At 43.9% G+C, this 22,586-nt stretch overlaps 1 protein-coding gene across 5 annotated transcripts in view; it reads right to left on the reverse strand.

Moving 5' to 3' along the window:
- The window catches only part of LOC308407532 (extracellular sulfatase Sulf-2-like), a gene marked incomplete at its 3' end in the record, with an annotated part of 108,892 nt that extends 88,169 nt beyond the window's left edge, over positions 1-20,723 (reverse strand). For 3 of the 5 annotated variants that reach the window (XM_080899237.1, XM_080899235.1, XM_080899238.1), the window contains exons 1-2: positions 20,286-20,723; positions 508-545 (exon numbers count right to left, since the gene is read on the reverse strand). The remainder of the gene's footprint in view (positions 1-507; positions 546-20,285) is intronic. The other 2 variants (XM_080899236.1, XM_080899234.1) reach the window with 1 other exon arrangement.
- Positions 20,724-22,586: the final 1,863 nt, after the last annotated feature.

Below are 22,586 nucleotides of genomic sequence, written 5' to 3' on the forward strand. Positions count from 1 at the left end.
TTGGATTCCCGTGTGGAGTTTTTCTAACCTTTGTTTCCTTCACACTCTATTTTTCGGTTTAAGAGAGCTCGGTAAAACAGCTCTGCGATCTTGATATCCTGGGATAACAGGCTGTTCCTTGTGATTACAACTTCCCATCTTGTTTTCACAGGGTTAAAAATAGCAGTTTGGTGAAGCTGCTATTCATCTGTTATTACCCCACGATGACAGCGTCGTGGTTTTAAAGAGATTTCATATGACACGACAGACTGAGATCAGATGTTACAGTAAGAAATCGCGAACCATCGAGTCCCAAGAAAATCGTTTGGGGGAAGTTAAATGAATAAAAGCAGAGTTTTTATTTATTTCAGTAATAAGTGTAATCATTGTTTCTGCAAGCATGAGTGCCACAAATCTACAAGATAATTGTGATCCATTGCAGCTGTTTGCATCTGTCTGCAGCCGTGCTCCTCGTTACCAGCAAACAGACGGCGTGGCCAAATTAGCGAAGAGCAAAAATAGCTTTACCTGTCAGGTGTGTGTGGCGTTTCCTGCTGTGTTCAGTCCTGCAGAGACAAACAGAGACAGAAGAAGCTGTTAACGAGGAGCTCTGACTGACATTTACACTGACGTCAGGCGAGTACAGGCGCAGGCACCTTAATGAACTGCTAAATCAGTAGCCTGTCACAGCTCATCGGCCACATTTAAACCACATACAGTGGTGAAAACACTGGCTGCAGCCATAGACAGTATAACTATTGATGTAGGCACTGATGAAGTTCTGTTATGGAGCTGGAAGTGAGGCGTAAAAGTGGACACAGCGCCCACTCGTTGGGTTAACTTCTCAGAGGTGGAAGCTCCACGCGTCTTTTACAATGCAATGATGTCAATAAGGCTGCCTGATTAAAAACAGAAATCATAATTACAATGATTTTGGTTCCTGGAAATAATATTCACTAAGATAAGTTAAGGCATTTCCTGGTTGAGCTACGAGCCTAGGCTCACCTATGGCCATGAAATGTGACTATTGTGTTCCCTTAGTGGTGAGGGGCTCAGAGTAGACACCTCCAAACTGAAAGGAGCCGCCATGGTTCAAAGACCTGACTAGGATGCCTCGTTGGTGAGTCCCAGACGAGATGTTTGTGGGACGTCCTGCCAGGAGGAGACCCTGGGAAACCAGCTGGCTTTTGGGTTTATACTCAGTTGTGAACGCAGACAGCTGGGGAACCGATGTCAGCGCGCTCATTCCTGTTAAACCTCTTTGAATCTTTGAAGTCGGCTGACTGGGCGGATTTTTTGCAGAAATAGTTCTTGCGTCATCCACATTTGGTGTTCGTTTCTATTTTCTAAAGGTTTTCCTGATACGAATCCGTTTTAGACTGTCATTCTAACGGTATCTAAGATTTCCCTCAATGTGTTGTTGGGAGTGAAGAAGAACAACACAAAACTGTTTCTCTTATGCCGAGGTCAGCAACCGATGTTAAGTTATAAACCTAACCGTACGGAGACAGCACGGCAGCGGTGGGTACATGATCGACAAACGTGGCGTGTAACATCTAATCCCGCCTCCTCTGCAGCCCACAGAGATGCAGAACATGCTCGTGTGCATGAGTCACTTTCTTCCAAGGCAACCCAAACCCTGATTTCCTAAACCTAACCAACTAGTTTTTAGTTCTTAAACTCAAAAGGTGAGTTAAAGTGAAATTAAGAAAGGAGTTCAAGACAGAAAAGAAAAAATAAAGGGGTCCCAGTGGGGCACGTCGCATGTAATGCAGCGTAGAGGGAGAATTTATAAGAGGCGCGTATCACGCACCAGGGTTAGATTGCACCGGACCAGCACGAGGCCTCAGAATAAACTAATACTGTTACTGTGGGCTGCACACCGACCGAAGGGCCCCGTATCCTTCCACTGCTTCTCTCTGATATTTGTTTGTTTTCATTTGAAATATATTTAAAGTTCAAGAAAACTCTTCTATAAACGTTAATTGAATCCATGGCAAGTGTTACGCTAATTAAAATTATGTTAAACAAGCCAAATTGTAATTACTGGCCAAAATAACTGGGATTATCCCCCCCGTCATAATAAGGCCGTCCTGGTAACAGACAGCACTTTCAGTTTTAAAACTTCCAGCAGACGACCTCTGTGACCCCAGCTTAGCTCCATAATAAAACCACCGCCATACAAAATACAGTACAGAGCGTACACACACACACACACAGACACACACACCGCAGTCAGCGATTCCGCTCACGTCCACCTCAAATCCCCCGAGTGAGAAGGAGCGAGGAGACGATGAAGAGGAGGAGGAGGAGGTGGTAACTGAAGGCACATTTACCATCTGTAATCAAAAGAACTCCGTGTTGGACTGTCGCCTCCCCCCTCCTACTATTCTCTCCCTCCTCTCTTTTTCTCTCTCTTCAATTTCCTCCCTTCTGTTGCAAAGCATGAGCAGCATACTGATGGTGGGATTACACACACACACACACACACACACACACACACACACACACACACACACACACACACACACACACACACACACACAATCTAGTGAGAGAAGTAATGACTTTCTGCCTTCTCTTTCAATTCGCTCCGAGCTGCCAACTCCCACTGGGTCACCGTGTGTGTGTGTGTGTGTGTGTGTGTGTGTGTGTGTGTGTGTGTGTGTGTGTGTGTGTGTGTGTGTGTGTGTGTGTGTGTGTGTGTGAGAGAGAGAGGGAAACAGAAAGAGCAAAAGACACGAGGGAGGTGATACAACATCTCCAATTAGCTGGGCTGGTGGTCTGTTTGGGGGGTTTGGTGTGTGTGGCTGAGTCCAGAGAGCAGGTTCAGGTCCTGAACCTGCTCTCTGGACTTTCTGATCTACCTGATTCCACTTAAAGACCTCAGTCTGTCTGCAAAAATGTATTTTCTTTCGCCCTCTGCAGAAGGCGTCCTGCAAACAGCCGCGGCAGGTCTGCAGACGGAGCTCGTAACCAAATCCAGACGTGTACCTGCTTATCATAACTGAATTTGATTATCAAACCACACATCAAAGTGCAGTCAGGAGTTGGCTACTTTAAAAAAACTGAAAAAACAGAACCTGACCACACTTTTTAGTTTTGCATTAAAAGCTGATTCAGTGAGATTTCTAACAGAGCACTTTCAGTTACTGTGGTTGGGAAAAGTGGTAGAAACGGTTAAACGCTCACGTTTAAAGTAACTGAATTTTAACAAGGTTTGGAACGAGCCAAAAACTACGAGACACACGAAAAGATGGACGTGTGCGTATGTGGAGTCAAATACTTTCAATGGTCCATCTGAGAAAAAGCGTGTGCACTGAGAATTTGAGTATCCAGTGATGAAGGCCTGAAGAACACAACAGTGAACTGGAAACAGTGAAAGGTAACACAAGTGTTCACTGTAACTTCACGGCCACTAACCATGGATACCAGAGCAGTGATCAGCCACCTCTCCAGTGAGTTCCACATCCCACAGATGGAGCAGCACATAGTTTCCAACCTGCTGTAAAGCAGGCCTTTACAGTGTAGTTACTCCACCCAGGGTGAGAAACTCTCTGGAACAATAAATATCTGATAGAACAGAACAGGAAGGGCCAGGGCTGGTTGGCAGAAACAAAACAAAATAAGAATGATGGTCACGATAGTAAATCGATCAATGATGTCATCCTTCTCTTGGGTGGATAAAAAATAAAACTAAACTAAAAAAAGTTTGAGAGTTTACGATTCGCGGGCGGACGCTCCGTGTGGGTGAAACACTGCTCCATCCATGATTTAAAACTTCCAATCATCACGTTAATCACAAACTCTGCGATTTTAATTGAGATCAAAGCGCTGTGACCAGACAAGCACGACACTGACACTAATTAAAACTATGATAACTCTGGTAATTAACTTTAGGACAAACTGCTGTAGCTTTCATTAACCCTGAACTGTCTCAGGGTTTCTTTGCTGCACAGTTTTCCTGTGAAGTTTAAAGACATGGTGCTGTAGTCATTTGTTGCTGCACGGTCACAGTATGTACTGGCCTCGTGCTCGCCAAAGGCCCACATCCACTGCCCACACTGGTTTCAGCATGTTCTAACAACCGTAATGTCTCACATTAACAACCAGCTTTATGATGCTGGATCTTTAATGCCAAATATCTTCGGCAAAGGTTCGGATGCATGCTGCTCCATTTTTCTGTCAGATTTTAAAAAGTTGAAATAAAGTCCAAGCACTGAAACTGACTGATCTTCTTTCTTTCAGCGTGCACAGCATCTTTTATCCAGTCATGCAGAAAATACACGAGTTATATCGAACATTTCTTGAACTTTCAGAACTGCGGTTATTCCCAGCAACATGAAGCAGGAAGTGCTTTTTTCTCTGAGCTAAATTAGCTGCAGGATGGATACTCGTGAAGTGTAGATGTGGGCTGGATGGCACACAAAGCAGAGAATCTGTAACAGAGGAGGTTTTGTTGTTGCTGATTCTTAAATCCATTTGCTCAGCTGAGCTGACGGGCTCGGTCCTGCACTGTAACATGAAACAGCTGTTTCTTGAAACAATTGACCAAATGAGCATTGCCATAGCGACTAACAATTAGCCAATCAGTCCAACAGGGAGAGTCAAAGCTGTTGTCAAGCACTGTTAAATTCTGCACCTCAACGGTGAGATTTTAAAAGGCTTGTTTGTTTTCAGGCATCCCTCAAGAACACGGAGAAACAAGCTGAACTGAGATGAGGCTTGAGACACGCGACCGCCCGAGTTCGAGCACTTATCTGCAAATACTTGCTAACTGACCACCGAGAATGGTTAGCTTTGGTATAAAAGCTTTGCTACTTTTTTTTAAAAATTGCACAGCTTTTACTTTGAAGGTTAATGGTTTGTTTCATAACTGCTTAGCGGGTAGTTTATGAAATATTTTAAAATTCCCCAATGCCGAGTCCAGTGGGGGTCAGTTTAGGGCTATTCAGCAACCTTGCATTACTGACAGCACAGTTCAGTTCTACGCCTCCATAGAGGAACACACTAAAAGTCTTGTTGTGGATTTTGGTTGGTAGACGGCAGAAACTGTACAAATGTAACTGGCTGGAGAATGCACTGCAGCTCTTTGATGCTTTGATTTTTTTCTGTTTTACATTGAAGTAAGATGACCTTTCCTGTTTCTTTACTGCAGAGTTCACTACGGATGTCAAATGCCCATTTAATATCACTTAACTTGATTCTTTCTGACGGCACTATGTTTTTAAAAACTGAAGGACGTGCATGTGTATAAATGAAAAGTATCTGTAGAGAAAAGCAAGTGGCAAATGAATTTAAAGGAAAACTGAAGAAACGCTGAGCAGCAGCAGCACTCTGAGGGAGCAGAGTGATCGACATCTGAGAGAATCTCCAGTTTCCAGATTCTTCGTCTGTTTCGTATCGACGAGTGCTGCTCTGACGCCTCCACATACACAGGGAGGCGCCACCAGGTCAGAAAGGAGAGGAGGAGCTTTTTTAGGAGGTGATGGGTCCGAGATTTTGTGCACGAGTGTGTAAAAGAATCCCCCAATTCTCATTTCATGCTTCAGTGAAAAGCTTTTCAGCCATCGTTGTTTCTCATCCTCACCTTCTTTCCTCTTCATCACCCTCCTTCTTTTCTGTCCTTTCTCTCCCCCTTTGCTTCCTTTTTCCTTACCTCTTCCATCCTTTAATCTTTTTCCTTCTATCCTTGTTTCGTCTTCTTTCTCCTTTGTTCCTCTACTCTCTAAACATTAATGATATTGGCCCTTCTTCCTCTCCTGCAGCTACTTCTGGGACAGTTTAGAAATAAATCCATCACCTGTGTCGGTGCCATAAAACCACTAAAAGAAGAAAAGAAAAAAACCTGTATTTGGGATAAAAAATGTTTTGCTACAATAAAGTGTGAAAAGTGAAGCTTATGTGGAAAACTTTACACTAACATGCTTTTTAATGCTGTAAACTTATAACTAGAGCAGGGCGATATGGCCAAAAATATTTATCACGATATATATTTGAAAATTTGCGATAACGATATAACCGACGATATAATTGATGCGAGACAAAATACAACTCCACAACATTACTAGCGCAAAAAGACAACCTTCCATTTATATTCACTTAAACAAGAAGCTGGTTTTTATGTACATTAAAGCTTTATAAAAACGTAACAGTGCAAATGCAAATTCCTTGCTGAAAGTTTAACCAAAAGGCATTTCCAGTAGAAATGGGCTGACATATCCTGAGCATAACCATGTATAATATCCACTGAAGTTAAAAAGAGGTGCTTTGCAACATTAAACTGCAGTGTGCAGTACGTATTTTTCGGACCATAAGGTGCACAGGATTATAAGGCACATTAAGCGAAACAAAGCAGTCAGATAAATCAAACTTTATTAAACTCATTCTTCTTGCTTCCTCCACTTCTGTACCATTGATTCATTAATGTTGAATTCTCTGGCAGCTGCTCTATTCCCATGTTGTTGCAGTATATTAATGACTAACCTCGTATTGTGGATGGATTATCTCAGTTGTTCTCCTGACTGAAGTTTGGTCCGTTTACAGTATCCTGCCATGCGATTGCATTTGTTTCTAACTATCAGGAACCTTCACGTTAACTTTTATAAGTGGAAAAGTGTTAGTGTTCGTCCTCCAGCTTCACTGTTTATGCTAACATAGCTGTGTCGCTAGCGATCACGTAGCACATCATTATATACCAGCTAGCCCAACTTCAGTAACCCTACAAACGTCACTGCTGTTTAGTTTCCTGTCTTCATTTATGTTGGAAGTGATAGCAGAGCTGTATGTTTGATTTTTTTCAGAGATCCTATGAAAAGAAAAAAAAAAAACATGTCTGAGGCCAAACTAACCTTCAAAATGTGGAGTGAAAAGCCAAACTGCAAAGTAACCTTTTATATTTTTCTGTTTTTTTCTGGATTTTTTAGTTGATATTCTGTTTCTCTGCATTAAAATAAAACTACAATAAAAATTACAGACTGTTCGTTTCTTTGTAAGTGAGCAATTACACACTTCACTTGGCCTTCCAACATGAGGAGCAGATATGTTATAGAAAAATGTGTTTGTTTATAATCTAACAGAAGTAAACTGAGATCAGATTCAAATGTTCCCCAGGTACATAACAACCACACAGAGTTTCTTCATACCTATCTGACAGCAACATCTGGGTAACAAACCACTAAAACAACCCTGCAACAGCTGCTCGCTCACTGACAGAGTCCAGTCACAGACAGCTTTGCGTGCTGCGTGAGAGCACGATCACGTGCTAATGGGGGAGCAGTCACTGGACAAAAAGATGTTACACGTATAATGAGGAGCTTTTGGGGAAAAATAGCCATATCTAGAAAAAAAAAAAAGAGCTAAAAGCCAGAGAAGAAGATAACAGACATCCCAGGGCATCGAGAAATACTGTTATGTCAGATACTGCCGGCAGTGCCCTGAAGCAGCGGCAGTGATGATGATGATGATGGGCGATATATAACCATTGTGCACATTTGGAGGATGGAGGGGGGGCGGTGCACTAAGATGGTCAGAGAGAAGATGTGGATCATTTGGGAGCTTTGACCTTCGTTTTGTTTACACTCACTTATTGTTTTTACTTCATTTTTAAGATCATGAAACAAAAACTACTTGGTTCATATTTAGGAAACATCATGCTGAGAAATGACACTTCACTGTGTGATAACAGTGTTCTTTATGAGGTGAGGCAGGTGTGAGACGTGTTTATATATTACACATTATCCGTTACTCTTCTGGAGTACATTACTTAATTACTACTTGTTACCTGTTGAAGTTCAGGGTCCGACTGCTGGGCTGCACTCTGGGTTCTTGGCTAGCTCACCGTTAGCATGCTCGCTGTGTTAGCAGTCTAACGCAGTTGTTGCTGTCTTGGATACAGTTTGCTTTTTATAATCATGCTCTTGTCTTTTTGTGCAGTAAAAATAAGATAACTGAAGAACCTTTGTAATGGATGTAACAGCATAATTGTTACTGTAATGTAAATACTGAAAAATGTAATGTATTTACAGTAACACTGTAACACTGTTGCCAAACAGTGGTGGTGTAACGCGTTAACATGGTGACCTCTGCACGATCGTAAGGGAAACACAGACACAGCATGTTTCTGAAGTTTCTAATGATTCATAGACAATTCAGCTTTTTGGGAAAGTTGCGAGGAGCTCATGCTTTTTGCTGGTAAACCCAGCACGGCATTTAGAGACGTGTTTGAAATGTTATCGAGGATTTGCTAAAATGTTGTCCCTACAGACGAACCCCTGGACATGAGATATCAGAGAAACTATACAGCAGGTGTCAAACTGTTGTCTGTCCTTTAAAAGTCTTTGTCAAAACAAATGTTGGAAAATGTGGGTCGATCCGGTAGCTGATCCCGGGATAGCTGTAGGACATGAACTCTACAAGTATTCAGTCATCAGGTGTGTCCCCGCTGTAGAAGATGAAGCAGTGAAAGCAAGCAGAGTATTTTGGGATGGTGTCGGTGTCCGTGACCGTGGTAACAGTCGCTTCGACCACCAACAGGTTTCCCGCGGGGGACAAGAAAATCATCTGTGACCTTCATGTGAAACTCACTTCACTTCCTCCTGCTGTCTGTCTTCACCCTGTTCTGTCAGTCTGAATCACTCTGCTCCATTTCTGCACAGCGTGTCACTGCTAATGGAGCCCCACGGACACACACACGCGCGCGCGCACACACACACACACACACACACACACACACACACACACACACACACACACACACACACACACACACAGTGACCTAATCAGTACCTCTCCTGGAGACGGTGCTGGAGAGTTTAATTCTCTATCCAGCTCTTTGTGTGCGCCTCCATCCGATGGGCCATCATGAGATCATGTCTGACTGCTGCTGTTTTATTCAGCACTTCCACTTCAGACGTACCCAACATGCTCGGCGACGCCAGCGGCACTAAAACGCGTGGATGTTATCTTGAAGATTTTAAGCTTTTAAGAAGACACCTCTAACTTCTCCCACCACCGTGCACAGACCACATCAGAGACGCACGGGTTATAACTCTCCTTGATGACTGATTTCTAAAGTCGGATTTTATGACATTTTCTTTTACTTTCTTGTCCCTGTGAAGGATTTTATAGCTAAAAAGTGCGAAATCAGATACAGATTTGTTCTTTTTAAATAAGCTCACCTCACATCATGCTGTTTGCTGCTTATCCTCAGTTAATACACTCACAGTTAAATTTTACACACAAGGTAAATAACTGAGGGTAAGAAGATGCTTTTCTTCTATCCACAAGACAACAGCTTGTTCACACATCTTGTGCAAACAAGCCACAGTCTTGCTCAAACTGAATAAAAACTATAAAATATGAATACAGTTTCATTATAATTACCTCGTTGGCCTTCTGTACTGATCAAACTACTGAATATAAGGGACTCCATCTGTAGTATTGGGTCCATTTGTCCAACTTTTAACCCTGTGAGGTCCAAGTCATCGCTGGTGATGACCTCAACCCTGTCGCTAACGCTACCACAATATACAGGTTTCTTTTCCCCTCAGCTGTCCTCAACCATCTGGGAAGAAACCAAAATAAAATAGTTGCTCTAACCAACACGCAGAAAGAACTAGAATCATTTTATCCTAAATGACTTTTTTGGATGGGGTTTGGAGCTAGCCTTGGGATCTTCACCCACAGAAATGTAGAACTCACTGATTTCATCAAACTGGAGCGGACTTTGTAAAGCAGAAAATAAACAGTGTGTGTACAGATTATTGTTCAAAGCCATCAGCCTGACAATGAAAATATCATTTTTATGAGCTCCTTCAGTATCTGCTTCTAGAAGCTTAATCCTGATGACTGCTGACTACACTAAATACCAGCCGTTATCCCCAGAGGCTAAGTCAGCAGACCAGACGATGGGTTCCCACACCGGCTCATATCAGTAGAGTTTGAGAGCATGAAGTAAAAAGCAATCATTTTTATTGATTGCTCATGACAGAATTAGCAGATTTTCACAGGAAAAGCAAAGACAGGTTCAGACTGGGCCCAGAAACCTCTGGCAGTAAATGTGGATTTAGTGTTACCATTTAAACAGCAGACTCCTCCTCTCCTCGTCGTCTTTGTCTCTGATTTATCACAGCAGTTGTGGATGTTCCACAGTCAAATGACTTCTTACAGCCTGCAGTTAGTTTGGCTCCACTGCTGCTGCAGAGAGCATCGCGCTTTAAAACTGCTGCTCTATGAAGAATTTACATTCATTAAAAACTAAAACCTCCCCTCCTGCCTCCCTCCATCGCTCTCACCGAGCGTCTCTGAAGGTCAGCCGCTCCAAAGCAGCGGTCTATAACGATTACCAATTTCATCAATTCTGCTACAGTGAGGGGGAGGGCGAGGAGGGGTTTTAAATATAACAGTGCGAGGAGGGCGAACACCAATCAGAGCTGTTCCAGCTGTATTTTTTATACATCCTAAGTGACCTTCTGTCTAAATGAAACAAAGTGAAAAGGACAATTAAAGTGGAGGAGATTTATGAGGAGATTTATGAGACGCTGATGAAAAGTCACACGGCAAACAGAACCGCCGAGAAAACACTGCGGCGTGCCGGGGCTCAGAAGGGAACGACTGGGAATGCTGTCGGCGCTCCCTGGAGGCCGCAGGTGTCATTGCAGTCACAGTGAGAAGGTGACGAACGGAAAAAGAACATCCCAAAGATTGATGTCTTCTTACAGCCTAAAACAAGAGGAAGGCTAAATGTTCTTGGGAGAAGGTTGAGTTTCTGCAAACATCGTCCACAGAAATGATATCAGAAAACTATCAGAGATCAGGGGTCAACAGAAGTAATGGTTTTTCCCATTCAGACTCAGGAATATGAATCCGGTCTCCATTAATCCTGACTGGGACTTTGCATGACCAGATGCCGAACAGCAGAAACACCTGCAGATTTAAAGGACCCTGAAGGCCACAGGGCTGAGGTCATTACATGCATTACATTTTACTACATTAACTACTCCCCATATGAAGTAGTTGTTGTTGTTGTTACATGGCTGACAGAGGTGATGGCTTGTGACACCAGCTATCAGCTTTCAGTCTTGAGATCCTTCCCCGTGCACCTTACCTCAGGTGACCCCTATTGGTCACACTGGGTGGTCGGGCAAGCTCTCACCAGTGGTTTCATTCAGCTCTCTCTAGGTTACCATGACCTGGATGAGTGAGAACCTACCCACATAAAGTAACTGTTCTGTTGTGTTACAGCACAGCGTGGCGTGAGATGCAGTGTGCCTGTTTCCTGTTAGGATCTGCTCCGGCTGCTTGGATTGGGCATTGCTTGCTGCTAGCTTGGTGTTAGCATGCAGTCTTGGCGGGAGCTTTTAAAGAGTCAATGTCGCGTTGTCCAGTTGTGGACGGTTGTTTCTGACCTGCAGTTTGAACTTTACGTCGTGCTTTTGTTTTTCGTGCAGTAAAGTTTGCATTCACATCACCACTGCTCAAACTGCTCAAACGTTGGATACCACTCTGTTATTTTCCTTCCCAAATTCTTTTACCACCCATCGTGCAGATAATTAAAGAATGTAACAACAGTAACTACATATTAGTTTGATAGATAACAGTAATGTGATTACTACATTTAATACAGTGTTATGATTATGTTACAGGAATAATAATAAAATGAAATGTTCAAAGGACACACTGACCGACCGAGTGTCGTTCACATCTGTGGTTACTGATGTCAGCAGCAGATTTTTTTAGTTTATTAAACACAACGGACACAATCATCCAGACTCAGAACGCTACGACATCTTTCCCTTTGCATGCAATATTTACACGCACCAGCTTCAGCGCCCTGCATCAGGTCCACACGGGATTTCCTGGATGTGAAATTTGAACCTCTTAGATAACAGACAGTTTGTTTTTCCATTCACATGCAGAGGAAATAACAAAATGCAAATACACCAACACGTGGGCTACTTGGCACCTTTTTTTTACTTTCCATGTTATGACGCAGATCAAATTCTGTATCACACGTGTGTGTGTGTGTGTGTTTGTTTGTGTGTGTGTGTGTGTGCGCGCTCTGCTGACGGGTGGTGCTGTTCATCCTGTCCTGAGTTTTCCCATTAGCTGAGCTGAGGGTGCCGTGTTTGAGTTTGAAGGGCATAACATGCAACAGTAACTGCAGCTAGAATTAAAAAAACTCTACCTTCAATCATTTGTGTTATATTTGAAAAACATGTTACGTTTTTATGGCTCTCATTCCACAATATGCTGTTTCACTCTTGATGATTTATATATATCAATGTGTGCATGATGACAGTTATGTAATCCTTCTATTATTTGCCCATGCAAATGTGATTTTGCACGCCACCTTCTGCATTATTCTATTTATAATGCTTCTGTATGTTTAATTTGAGGGTTTTTTGAATTAAGCAGTCTCCTTGCCAGCGAGTACACGACAGTAAATAGAGTCATGTGACACAGTGAGACATAATCTTCTATTCTTTTATTTCTATTCTGTCCTGACACTTTTATTACTCACTAAAATAATTGTTCCTTTTCTTGAGGTTCTGTAGTCTGAGGCTGCCTCCTAACTTTGCTACCAGCATGATATCTTCCTTTTCCCTTTGGCGTAGCCGGAGACGCCGTTTGTGTCGATTGTTTGAGGTTCTTGGTGCTTGTTGCATCACGCACGTGCAGGAGGAGCACGTCTGTCAGGTTTTTTTTTTAAAGCTTTACTTCAAATATTTTAAAGCAGTCTCACTTTTGCAACACACAGATATTAATGTGAGTGAGAACGAGCAGAGATGCAAACAGAGGTGATACATCAGCCCCAATCAGCATCAGTGCTCCTGCACTCAGCGAGCGCTTTATTAGGAACACCCGGGGGACATGTTTGAAAGCTGAACTAAAATGTTATTAAGTATCATTTATGTTGAACTGTAAAGACCATTTCAACATGAGGATCAACAACAACAACAAAAAGGTCAACGAAAACTGTCCTGAGTAGAATTAATAACTGCTACATTAAGCACATTTGACACAATAACACCTCCCTCCTTACAAAATATTACACATTTGGTCTAATTGTGTGTTTTTTAACATTTACCTCCAACACTGTGAAAAGCAGCTCCAGCAGCCACAAAGACCTGCACTTACTCTCCCAAAGTCTCCAGGGTCCAAAATGCTCTCTGTTTTCCATCTGGATACACATTGAGTAAACTGCACATCTCATTACACACTCAGAGCTGCAGGGAACGAGCAGACTGCTGCCGTGTGACTGTGGACGACTCCAGAGACGAGTTTTCACTTTCAGAGCAGCGATAAAGCAAATTAAAAAGTAATGCTGAGTGGAATCTAAACAGCTCCACAACAGAGACGAGCAGCCTCGTCCCACTGTGTGTGTGTGTGTGTGTGTGTGTGTGTGTGTGTGTGTGTGTGTGTGTGTGTGTGTGTGTGTGTTCGTTTCTAAAGACCAGAAGCGTCCCTGCTGTTCTTTACATCTCTACATGTGACCTCGGTGACCCGGCGCTCGCTCAGTCGCTCACACATGCTGAGATTTCCATCCCTGTGAGGACACTCAAGCCCAGATTACACTGAACGTGGACACGGACAGCTGGAGACCCGACGGCTGAGTAGGCATTCGCGTTGTACTTCTTTGAAGTCCGCGGGGACTCTGCCGCTGGGGCACACGCACACTCGGTGCATTGTAATGTAAATTCTCTGCAGATGCGAACAAGGGGTCAAGAAAAAACAAAAACACAGGCGGGCACGTGGATCCTCACGCTCACCCACTGTAACAACATTTTTGTTACTCTGAACCAAGCAGACTTGAGCTCATGGAAAGTATTCATGCAGGCTTCAGTTAAAAAACTCAAATTAAACCAAAACTAGGTGAGGAAACAAACATCCAGGAAGTGAAAAAACATGAATTAAAGATGAAAGAAACAAAACAAAAAGGAAGTAATATTAGGACCACTCAAGATAAGCAAATATAATAAAACAATAAAATGGAAAAATACTAATAAAAAAGGAGCTTTGGGTGGATGTTAAGAAAAAACTTTTAAAGAAAACTTTCAATAAAATTTGTAAATTTCAGAAGAACTCCAGAGATCAACAGACCAGACAACATGTTATTAGAAGACCAACGACACAACAACATTTCCGTCCAATCACATTATTGATGCAGACGACAAACTACAAGCTGAAAACTGACTAAAATCTCCAACCAATGAAAACAGTCCAAAGTCACAACCTGGTTCAGAGCATCATGCACGCTCAGCGTGCTTTACGCTCCGCACAATAAACCAAACACACACGCCCAATCAGGTGGTGACACATCACTTCCACTGCTGCGCTGCATCACTGCCTGATGCACTTTTTAATCAGACTGGTGTTACAGGTGCAGCCGCTGAGTCTCCTGCACAGACTTCTCTCGCTGCCATTAAGTATCGGGATGAAGTCCTTGGACCCACTGTCACGCCCCACGTGACAGTGATATCATTGGCTGGTTCCCACAGACTTGCATTGCCTAAATCTAACAGAACACATTTTGTTGTCCGATGTCACCAGGTTGCACCTCAGAGTGTCCAGGTGCTCAGTGATGCCCTGGTCCAGATCTGGGAGGGGATCCTCAATCGGCTCATCAGGAGCACGGTCCGAGGTTCTCGGGCATGCGTACGAGCACGTGGGGGCCATCCAAACTACGGAGCACCATCGAAGACATCAGGTGTCTTTGAACTCAGCCCTGAAGGTTGATTACTTTCATGAAATGATGTGGCATCCTTCCATTCCTAACACATCACTACAGACGCCCAGCATTACTGTATTCAAATTGCTCCTTTAATTTTGGAGCAGTGTATATTCATGGCATGAATCAACATTATGGTGCAAGGAGTCAGACAATGACCAGGCCACAAACCCAGGTTGAGATGCTAATGTGAACTTAAGGCCTTCTAAAAAACCCAAAGAACTGCCTGGAGGTGTTTCCAAGATGACTCCTGAGAGGTAGTTTTGCCCCTAATTTCCTCTCAATGTTTTATTATCCACACAGCATAATGTAGCACGTTTTGGCTTCACAGCTGTGGTTCTGGGACTTTTGAGGTTTTTCTTTCTTCCCCTATATGATGAAACTCTACAAAAACCTTTAAATCACAACTAAATTCAACCCTTGATCTGCACGTGACCCAAACCCGACCTCTTTTTATCAGGTCGGAACCATAAAGAGCTTTTTGAAGATCTGAAATAATCTGAGAACCGGATAAAATGTCCTCACTTTGTAAGGAAAAGCAATCTCATTGGTCCTCACAGAGGCAGGTATACGAGTACAAACACACACAGAGAGAAGCCGAGCCGCCTCGCACGCTTCAAACCGCCGACTTTCCAAATGAATCAATATTAGAGAAAATAAACAAGAAGAAAAGGGCAAGAACAGGAAGAGGGAAAGTGCCGAAAACAAACCGAAGCACAGGAAGTGTGTGTGTGTGTGTGTGTGTGTGTGTGTGTGTGTGTGTGTGTGTGTGTGTGAGACCCTGCACATGTGTCAGGCTCCAACCTGTAACAAGTTCGAAGGTCACCCAGCGTCATCGCCGTGGTATCGACCTTGCTCAGCAGGATCAGCTGACGTGCGGGCATGACGTCGTTGTGCTCAGCAGCACTGCAGCAGCTCAGCTGGGTGTTGATAGGCTGCCCAGAGCAAGATTCATTCAGGTTGGAGCTTTTCGACCATTCGATTGTCAATAAAGCCTGAAAATTGTCTCGTGAGGCTTCTGTGGGAACATCGACCCTTTTTGCAAATTTGATACATATTTAGTGTCACGCAGCGATTTTAACATTTCAATTTGACATTCTGAACAACTTCACACCACAGTTTAAAATAATGTTGAGAGCCAAATGTAACATAATGCTGCAGTTCATTTCAGCATGCTTCGACTGACAATCAGCGCCCCACAGCACACAGCAGCTGTTTCACTGCGTGACATATTTAATCAACATTTAGAGACCAGACTCACTATCTGCAACACAAAAAGACTCACAACACGACATCACTCATGTGACTGCTGTGTGTTCTTTTAAAGCACTCTCTGTTCATGTGCAAAAACACACATTCTCTGCTTTGACTGTTGAAACGGGTCTGAGCTCATGTGGAGACAGAGTCACGTGACACAAACCAGCTGAAGTCTCTGATGAAACACGAAGTGACAACACTGGAAGTGCAGCGAGAGGAACAGAAGGGCGGGAGGTCAAAGGACAACAGCGATGTGAAGCGGCTCCAGGCTCCAGTGTCATCGTCATCATCGCTTCACACGCACACACAGATGCGACGCGTGACAGCGAGCCGTCTGTCCTGAAGCTGCTTCAGTTTTTATTTCACTCTCGACAAACTTAAAGAAAAGAAGCTGAAATATGTGCAGACAGTGTGAGTCCACAGCGCCGGTGCAGCTCCGCAAAGAGCAGCGATGGAGGGGAAACCAGCGTGACCGCCCATCAATATGAAACAAAGCCTCAAGAAGTACCACACACAAAACTCACAGCCCTGAGCCGCTCGCTTCATTTCACAAACCTGACAACACAGAAGCACAGAGGTGGACAGTGTTCGACTTTTTTAACAACACTTTTTTAAAAAATGAAGCCAGCACAAAAGTGTCAAAAACTGCAGTTCCTCTTATGGCCACTAGAGGCTCCCACAGCAGGTCAGTTCCCACAGACTCGTGGGTTAAATTAGAAGCAGAAATCAAATCTGTGGGTTTGATCCTGCTTTATAACAAACCAACACTGGCATCAGTTTCTTTAATAACTAAATTATTCAGCCTTATTCATGGGCTCGAAGTTAGAGGCGTGGTCGCTTTGACTGACAGGCGGAGCCTCACCGCTGCTAAATGGAGTCACTGTGTTTGTGCCTTTCAGAGCATTTTTAATGGTATCGTCTAACAAAGAATATGGCCGGACACGTCACTCAGACAATCCCACAAGTCTTTACACAGGTTTTGGTTTCTAGAATTTGTTTATTAGCAGGTGTCACTTCTGTGTCATGAGCTTAACAGTCAAACCTCTCGTCCAAATATGGCCACTTCTGACTAAAAAACAAAACAAATCATAAATACTTAAAAATGACCCCCCAAAAATCAACAATCAGTGGCCAACATACGATTGAGGCTTCAAACTACACCTGGGAACCATGGAAACCAACGGTGACATCATGGTAGTTACAGACATGTTTTAGAAAGCAGGTCCAGCTACTGAAAGTGTGTCACATGACCAACATTAACCTTAATTATTAATGAGCGTTTTTACACGTAGTTCATTTATGACACAATTACGTCGTTGTTATAACACGAGACTGTGGCTTTATTCTTTACTGCAGCCAAAAATGCTGCAGAAAATGAATCCTACATAATATGCAGATCGATTATTATTTATTACTTTTTAAACTAATCAATTCTTTTAGATGATTGGTTATATTTTTTTCCAAAGATCAACGCTGGAGAACCCACGTAGTTGGGTGGCGAGCACCTGTTGCTGCTCTACCGCCTCCTCCTAACACACAACACTCAATTACACAGCGAACACAAAGAAGTGCCACGTGGTGTCCAGAGGTGTGAACACAAATCCGAATGACCTCCTATAACTTGTTCCTGTGGCTCACGCAGCGATGACCTGTGTGGGGTGGAGTCTTTAGCGTTACCCTCTTTAGCCGCACAGCTTCCTCCGTGTTGGCTGGCTGACTTCGATCAATGGGGCTAAACCCCCGATGCCTCCAAACAGGGTGGCTGTGTTTTTCTCTCTTTACCGCTCGCCTTCTTTCACAGCTCGCCGAGCTCAGCAGCCTCATCCGACAGCAGAGACTGCCCTCTGGTGGCTCTGCAGTGCATTACAACGTATTAACTCCGTGCAGCTCCTCTGCACTGACTCCTCCTCCTCAGTTTAGGAGGACAAACGCTGAAAATTGTTTATTTCTGAATACTCTGGTACGCTGTAGTATTTTCTATTTGTTGTTTTGTGAGGACTTACTGGCATTAAATATTAATTCTGCTGAGTGGCGAGCGTAAAACTCGTGTGTGTGTGTGTCCGTTAATATTTAAAGAGTCTGGGTCAGTGAATGTTTACATTCCAGTGGTGGCAAAGTAGCCATAAGCCTCATTTACCCCGTGCTGTGTGTGTGTGTGTGTGTGTGTGTGTGTGTGTGTGTGTGTGTGTGTGTGTGTGTGGGCTGAAGTGGTCAGTGTTGGCGGGGACTGTGTTGACAATTATTACGATTTTGGTCTCTGGGTTTCCACCATCTCTCTCACACACACACACACACACACACACACACACACACACACACACACACAGTAGGTGCAGAGGACAGGTTTTAGTGTACTGCTGCTGCTCAACTTTATACTTTGATCTGTTGTCTTTAGTAATCAGTGCGCTCAAAGATAAAGCAAAACTGTCGATTATCTCAAAACCAAAAGTTCTATAAACAAATATCTGACATCTTTCTAAGGAACTAAAGAAATAATATCTCAATCGCTCATCACATTTTATTGCATAATTTCCCCCCAAAACATCACAACTGTGTCAGTCTTCCGGCCTTTTCAATCTGGATCACCGTCTCTGACTCCTGATGATTGTCATTGGCTCATTTTTGCCACGGCTCCAAATTGTTGTATTACAGCATAATTAACTAAAACTGCAGGGACGATCTCGGCTCTCTTGGCCAGACAACAATATTGAATTCTTAAAGATCTGCCCCAAAGGTTTTCACCAGGCAGGAAGTACTGGAGCATAAACAGGGAGGTGTTTCAGGGCCAACTGTTGGGCGGGGCTTAGTACTGACGGGAACAGTTCATTTTTCTAATTCAGCAAAAAACAGAATTCCAACCCAACAAACAGCAAAGCCGGCAAAAGGACTGATCGCAACAACCTTTTCCACCAGGTTCACGCAAAGTATTCATTCTGAAACTGGTCCATGCACAGGTGCAGAGGAGGACGTCTGATTTCACTCATGAGAGTGAGAGAGATGAATGTTTGGAGCATTTGTGGCGAGTCTTCCAGGGTCAGTCAGCAGTGAAAGTTTTTGCTTAGATGGTTCGAAGGGGAGAAATATAAAAAGTGTTTCATTGTGAGCTTAATTTCCAATCAGTTGCTGGTCGCCCGTGGCTGGAACATGTTACCTTTCAAATAAAGCCTCAAACACAGCGTCACAGTTTTTCCTACTAAAAGCTTTTGCGTCCCCTGACCCTGAACGCTCCATCAGTGACCTGCTGGGTGTTATTGGAGGCTCGTGGTTATCTGGGAGCCCCACACCGACCTTCTGATGTAATTTACATCACTCACACACAACAACAGGTTAACACACACATGTAGTCAAAACACAGGTGCTACGCAGCATCATTATCATGAAGTCATGTACAAAACAGTTCGTTTCATCTTAATGAGCCGTTCAGTCTCCAATAGTTATCCAGGTCTGCAGTGTCGTCCAATCACAGCGTGTGAATATTTATAGTGTCTGCACTTTATTAGTGTAGCTGTATAAAACAATTACAAGTTTGTGCAGCACTGACTCGTTTCATGAGTTCAGCATAATTACACAACAAAGTCACCGTTTTCCACCCGGAGCTTTTGAAAGAGCTCAGTTATTGTTACTGGATTCATGGAGTCTCACATAACTCAGCACGGTGTGTGTGTCACGTCTCAGTTCACTGTAGTTGTTGCACACTTCTTGTGTTTTTATGGTTTCTATTGGTCTGAGTTGCTCTTTACAGCCTCTTTTCACGGTTTATATTCCCCATGAAGCCCTTTGTTACTTACTTAGGTAAAGTGGAGCATAAAAAATATGATTATAATAAAAACAGAGCTGGGTGGAACAGCTTTCCTCCCTTCCTTCCTTTTTCCTCTTTCCCTCCCTCCATTCATCTACCTCTTCTTTCTGTCTTTCCTCCCTCTCCGTCTATCCTGACTGGCCTCAGTGTTGCGCAGCTATAACACACTCCCACGTGTTCAGCAATCAGGAAGCAATAAATAAATGCACACACACACACACACACACACACACACACACACTTTGAAAAAGGTGGGAAGGCACGTGAAACACAGTTGCAACCAAGTCTAAGTACAGGATGGCCTCAAAACTAATGCAAGGAACACATCGGTAAAGTGGAGCAACACACACACACACACACACACACACACACACACACACACACACACACACACACATTAACAAAGCTGCTCTGACTAACAGCTCTGACCACAGAAAGTGACACACAGTGAAGTAGAGCAGAACTGAAGACACACACACACAGAGGCGCTCCTGCAGAAGCATGAAGACAGTGCTGTACCTCCTCCTCCTCCTCCTGCGGCTGCGTCGCCTCCTTCAGGAACTCCTCACTGTCAGCAGGTGTTCTCCCCTCTGACCCCTCCGGCAGGAAGGGGAGGAAGGCTGGGTTCACACCGCCACCTCCATAACTCCCCTTAGTTTCGGAAATCCATAAAATAATGTTTTTTAAACTTGCGCTCACACCGGCATGTGCTCCTGTGTGTCTGGAGAGGAAGAGTGAGTTTGTGAGCCGAGGCAGAGGAGGAGGTAAAAGTCTCCCTCTCTTCCTTTTTTTCTTGATTTGTTCCACAGCCACGCTCACGAGCTCCCCTCCCTCCCTGTCTGCATCCGAGTGTGTCTAACGGCGGTGCTGCAGCCGCCGAGCCGCCGCTGGTGAAGCCATCTGTTGCAACACGTCTGCCTGCTTCCTCCACTTTCACTCTGCCTCGCGGAGACGGAGAGAGAGAGGAGGGGGCGGGACTTTGCCCTGTTTCTGAACCAATGGGGAGGCGCACAGATCCCTCACCCTGACTGGAAGGGGAGGACCAGCAGCAGAGAGGACAGAATGAAATAAATACAGGAGGGAAGGAGAAATACAAGAGGCAAATATCCACGCACACACACACGCAGAGAGGGGAGGTGGCCCAAGAAGGGAAACGCAGAGACGCAGACGTGACAGTATGAGGCCAAAAATATGCAGACAATGCTTTAGTGTCCTCTCAGTTTCGATGAAGGGAGGAAGTCCTGGGTTACAGAGACAGCTAGCAACTTTTTTAGACACCTGGGCAAAGTTGCATGAAAGCTACAATTTCATAAAACTGTACAAAAGTCAAAAGCGTGCCGTGTTCTCTGGTGTCCGTCCGGGTTAAAGATGTGTGAGCGACAGACAGCCTGCTGTCCAAACTGCTGCAGAGCTGCACAGTTTGAATGAAAGGAGCATGTGGTCAGAGGGGGGTGTAGGGTCAGAGCGGAGGTATTTGGGCCTGTGTTGCTGAAATTGTTACCAGCAGTGACAGATAAACGTTTGTCTGTTTCCAGTGCACTGATATCACAGTTTAACCACAGACTGTATATAAATGATGGATTTACTGCTGATTTGTTTTAGCCACACGTGACCAGAGGGCAGAGCTAGCTAGCCTGGTTAGCGTGCTGCATTCATGAACTTTACAGGTGTGAAGCCCAGACACGCGAATCTGCTGACTAAACAGATTAATAAAATCCTAGAATTTGCAAGAGAAAGCCACATTAGTTTTCACAGAACTCTATTAAAATATTCCAAAAGGCATCAACACCACAAACACAGTGGAGAGCTTCAGGCTACAGACTGTGTAGGGAATGATTTGAGTTCACGCGTGCATTATTGCTGCAAGATGAGAGGTTACAAACAAGATTTACAGGAGCTTAAATTTGGCGTCAGTGAGGAGAAGCTGAAAAAAAAAAGTATACGACTGCACTTTATCTGCAAAACAGTAAATTTTACTGACATGCTGATAAAGAACAATCAAAATGGGCTTACTGTGACACTTTGAGTAACTCCTTTTCAGATCTATGCAAACTAGAAATAGTTACTACTTTGGCATCTATCAGTATCACATAAACGAGGAGCCGGCGTGTCTATTTAGATACCAGACTATCAGTGGACTTTGTACAGGTGCAACATTCAGATGTCCCCATACTTTGGCCATGGAGTACAAGGTAGAGAGAGATTTGAAGCAAGAGAAGAAGAGCAGGGGAAAAGAGTGAAGCGATGGAGAGAGAACAAAGAGGGAGGGAGGGATGAAGAGGAGGTAGAGTGCAGATTGTAATGGAGCTGTTGGCAGAGCTCCTGGCTGTTCATGGGTATTCATGTAGCTGGTGGCATCAGTTAAATGGAGCGAACAGAGAGAGGCAGGGGGGGGGTGCGCTGAGTTTCAACTGAACAAGAAGTCTACTTATGCCCTTTCCAAGGAGCACCGTGCAAACACTTGCAGACATGTTAAATGGTGAATTCAGATCCATTCAATTAAATTAAATGTCACAGCGACTCGACACGTTCAACGGGCTTATGAATCCAGCAGGTAAAGGCATCGCAGACAGAACGTGCAGTGAAGACCTGCAGACGGTGCAGTCTCCAGCAGGGCCACAGCAGGTTTACTGAGTGCAATTTCTAAAAAGAGGGCTTTTAACATCCGAAAATCGTCTGTGAGGAGACTCGTGCATTTAGAAGTTAATTTTCGCAGATTGCAGTCATCTTTGTTTACTTAACCAAATCAAGGCAGCGTTCCCTCACGCGGTGCGGAGCTGTAAATGAAGCAGCATGTTCAGGAACCAGCAGGCAGTAAGA

The sequence above is a fragment of the Rhamphochromis sp. 'chilingali' genome, assembly GCF_963969265.1.
Source record: "Rhamphochromis sp. 'chilingali' genome assembly, chromosome: 12".
Taxonomy (NCBI): domain Eukaryota; kingdom Metazoa; phylum Chordata; class Actinopteri; order Cichliformes; family Cichlidae; genus Rhamphochromis; species Rhamphochromis sp. 'chilingali'.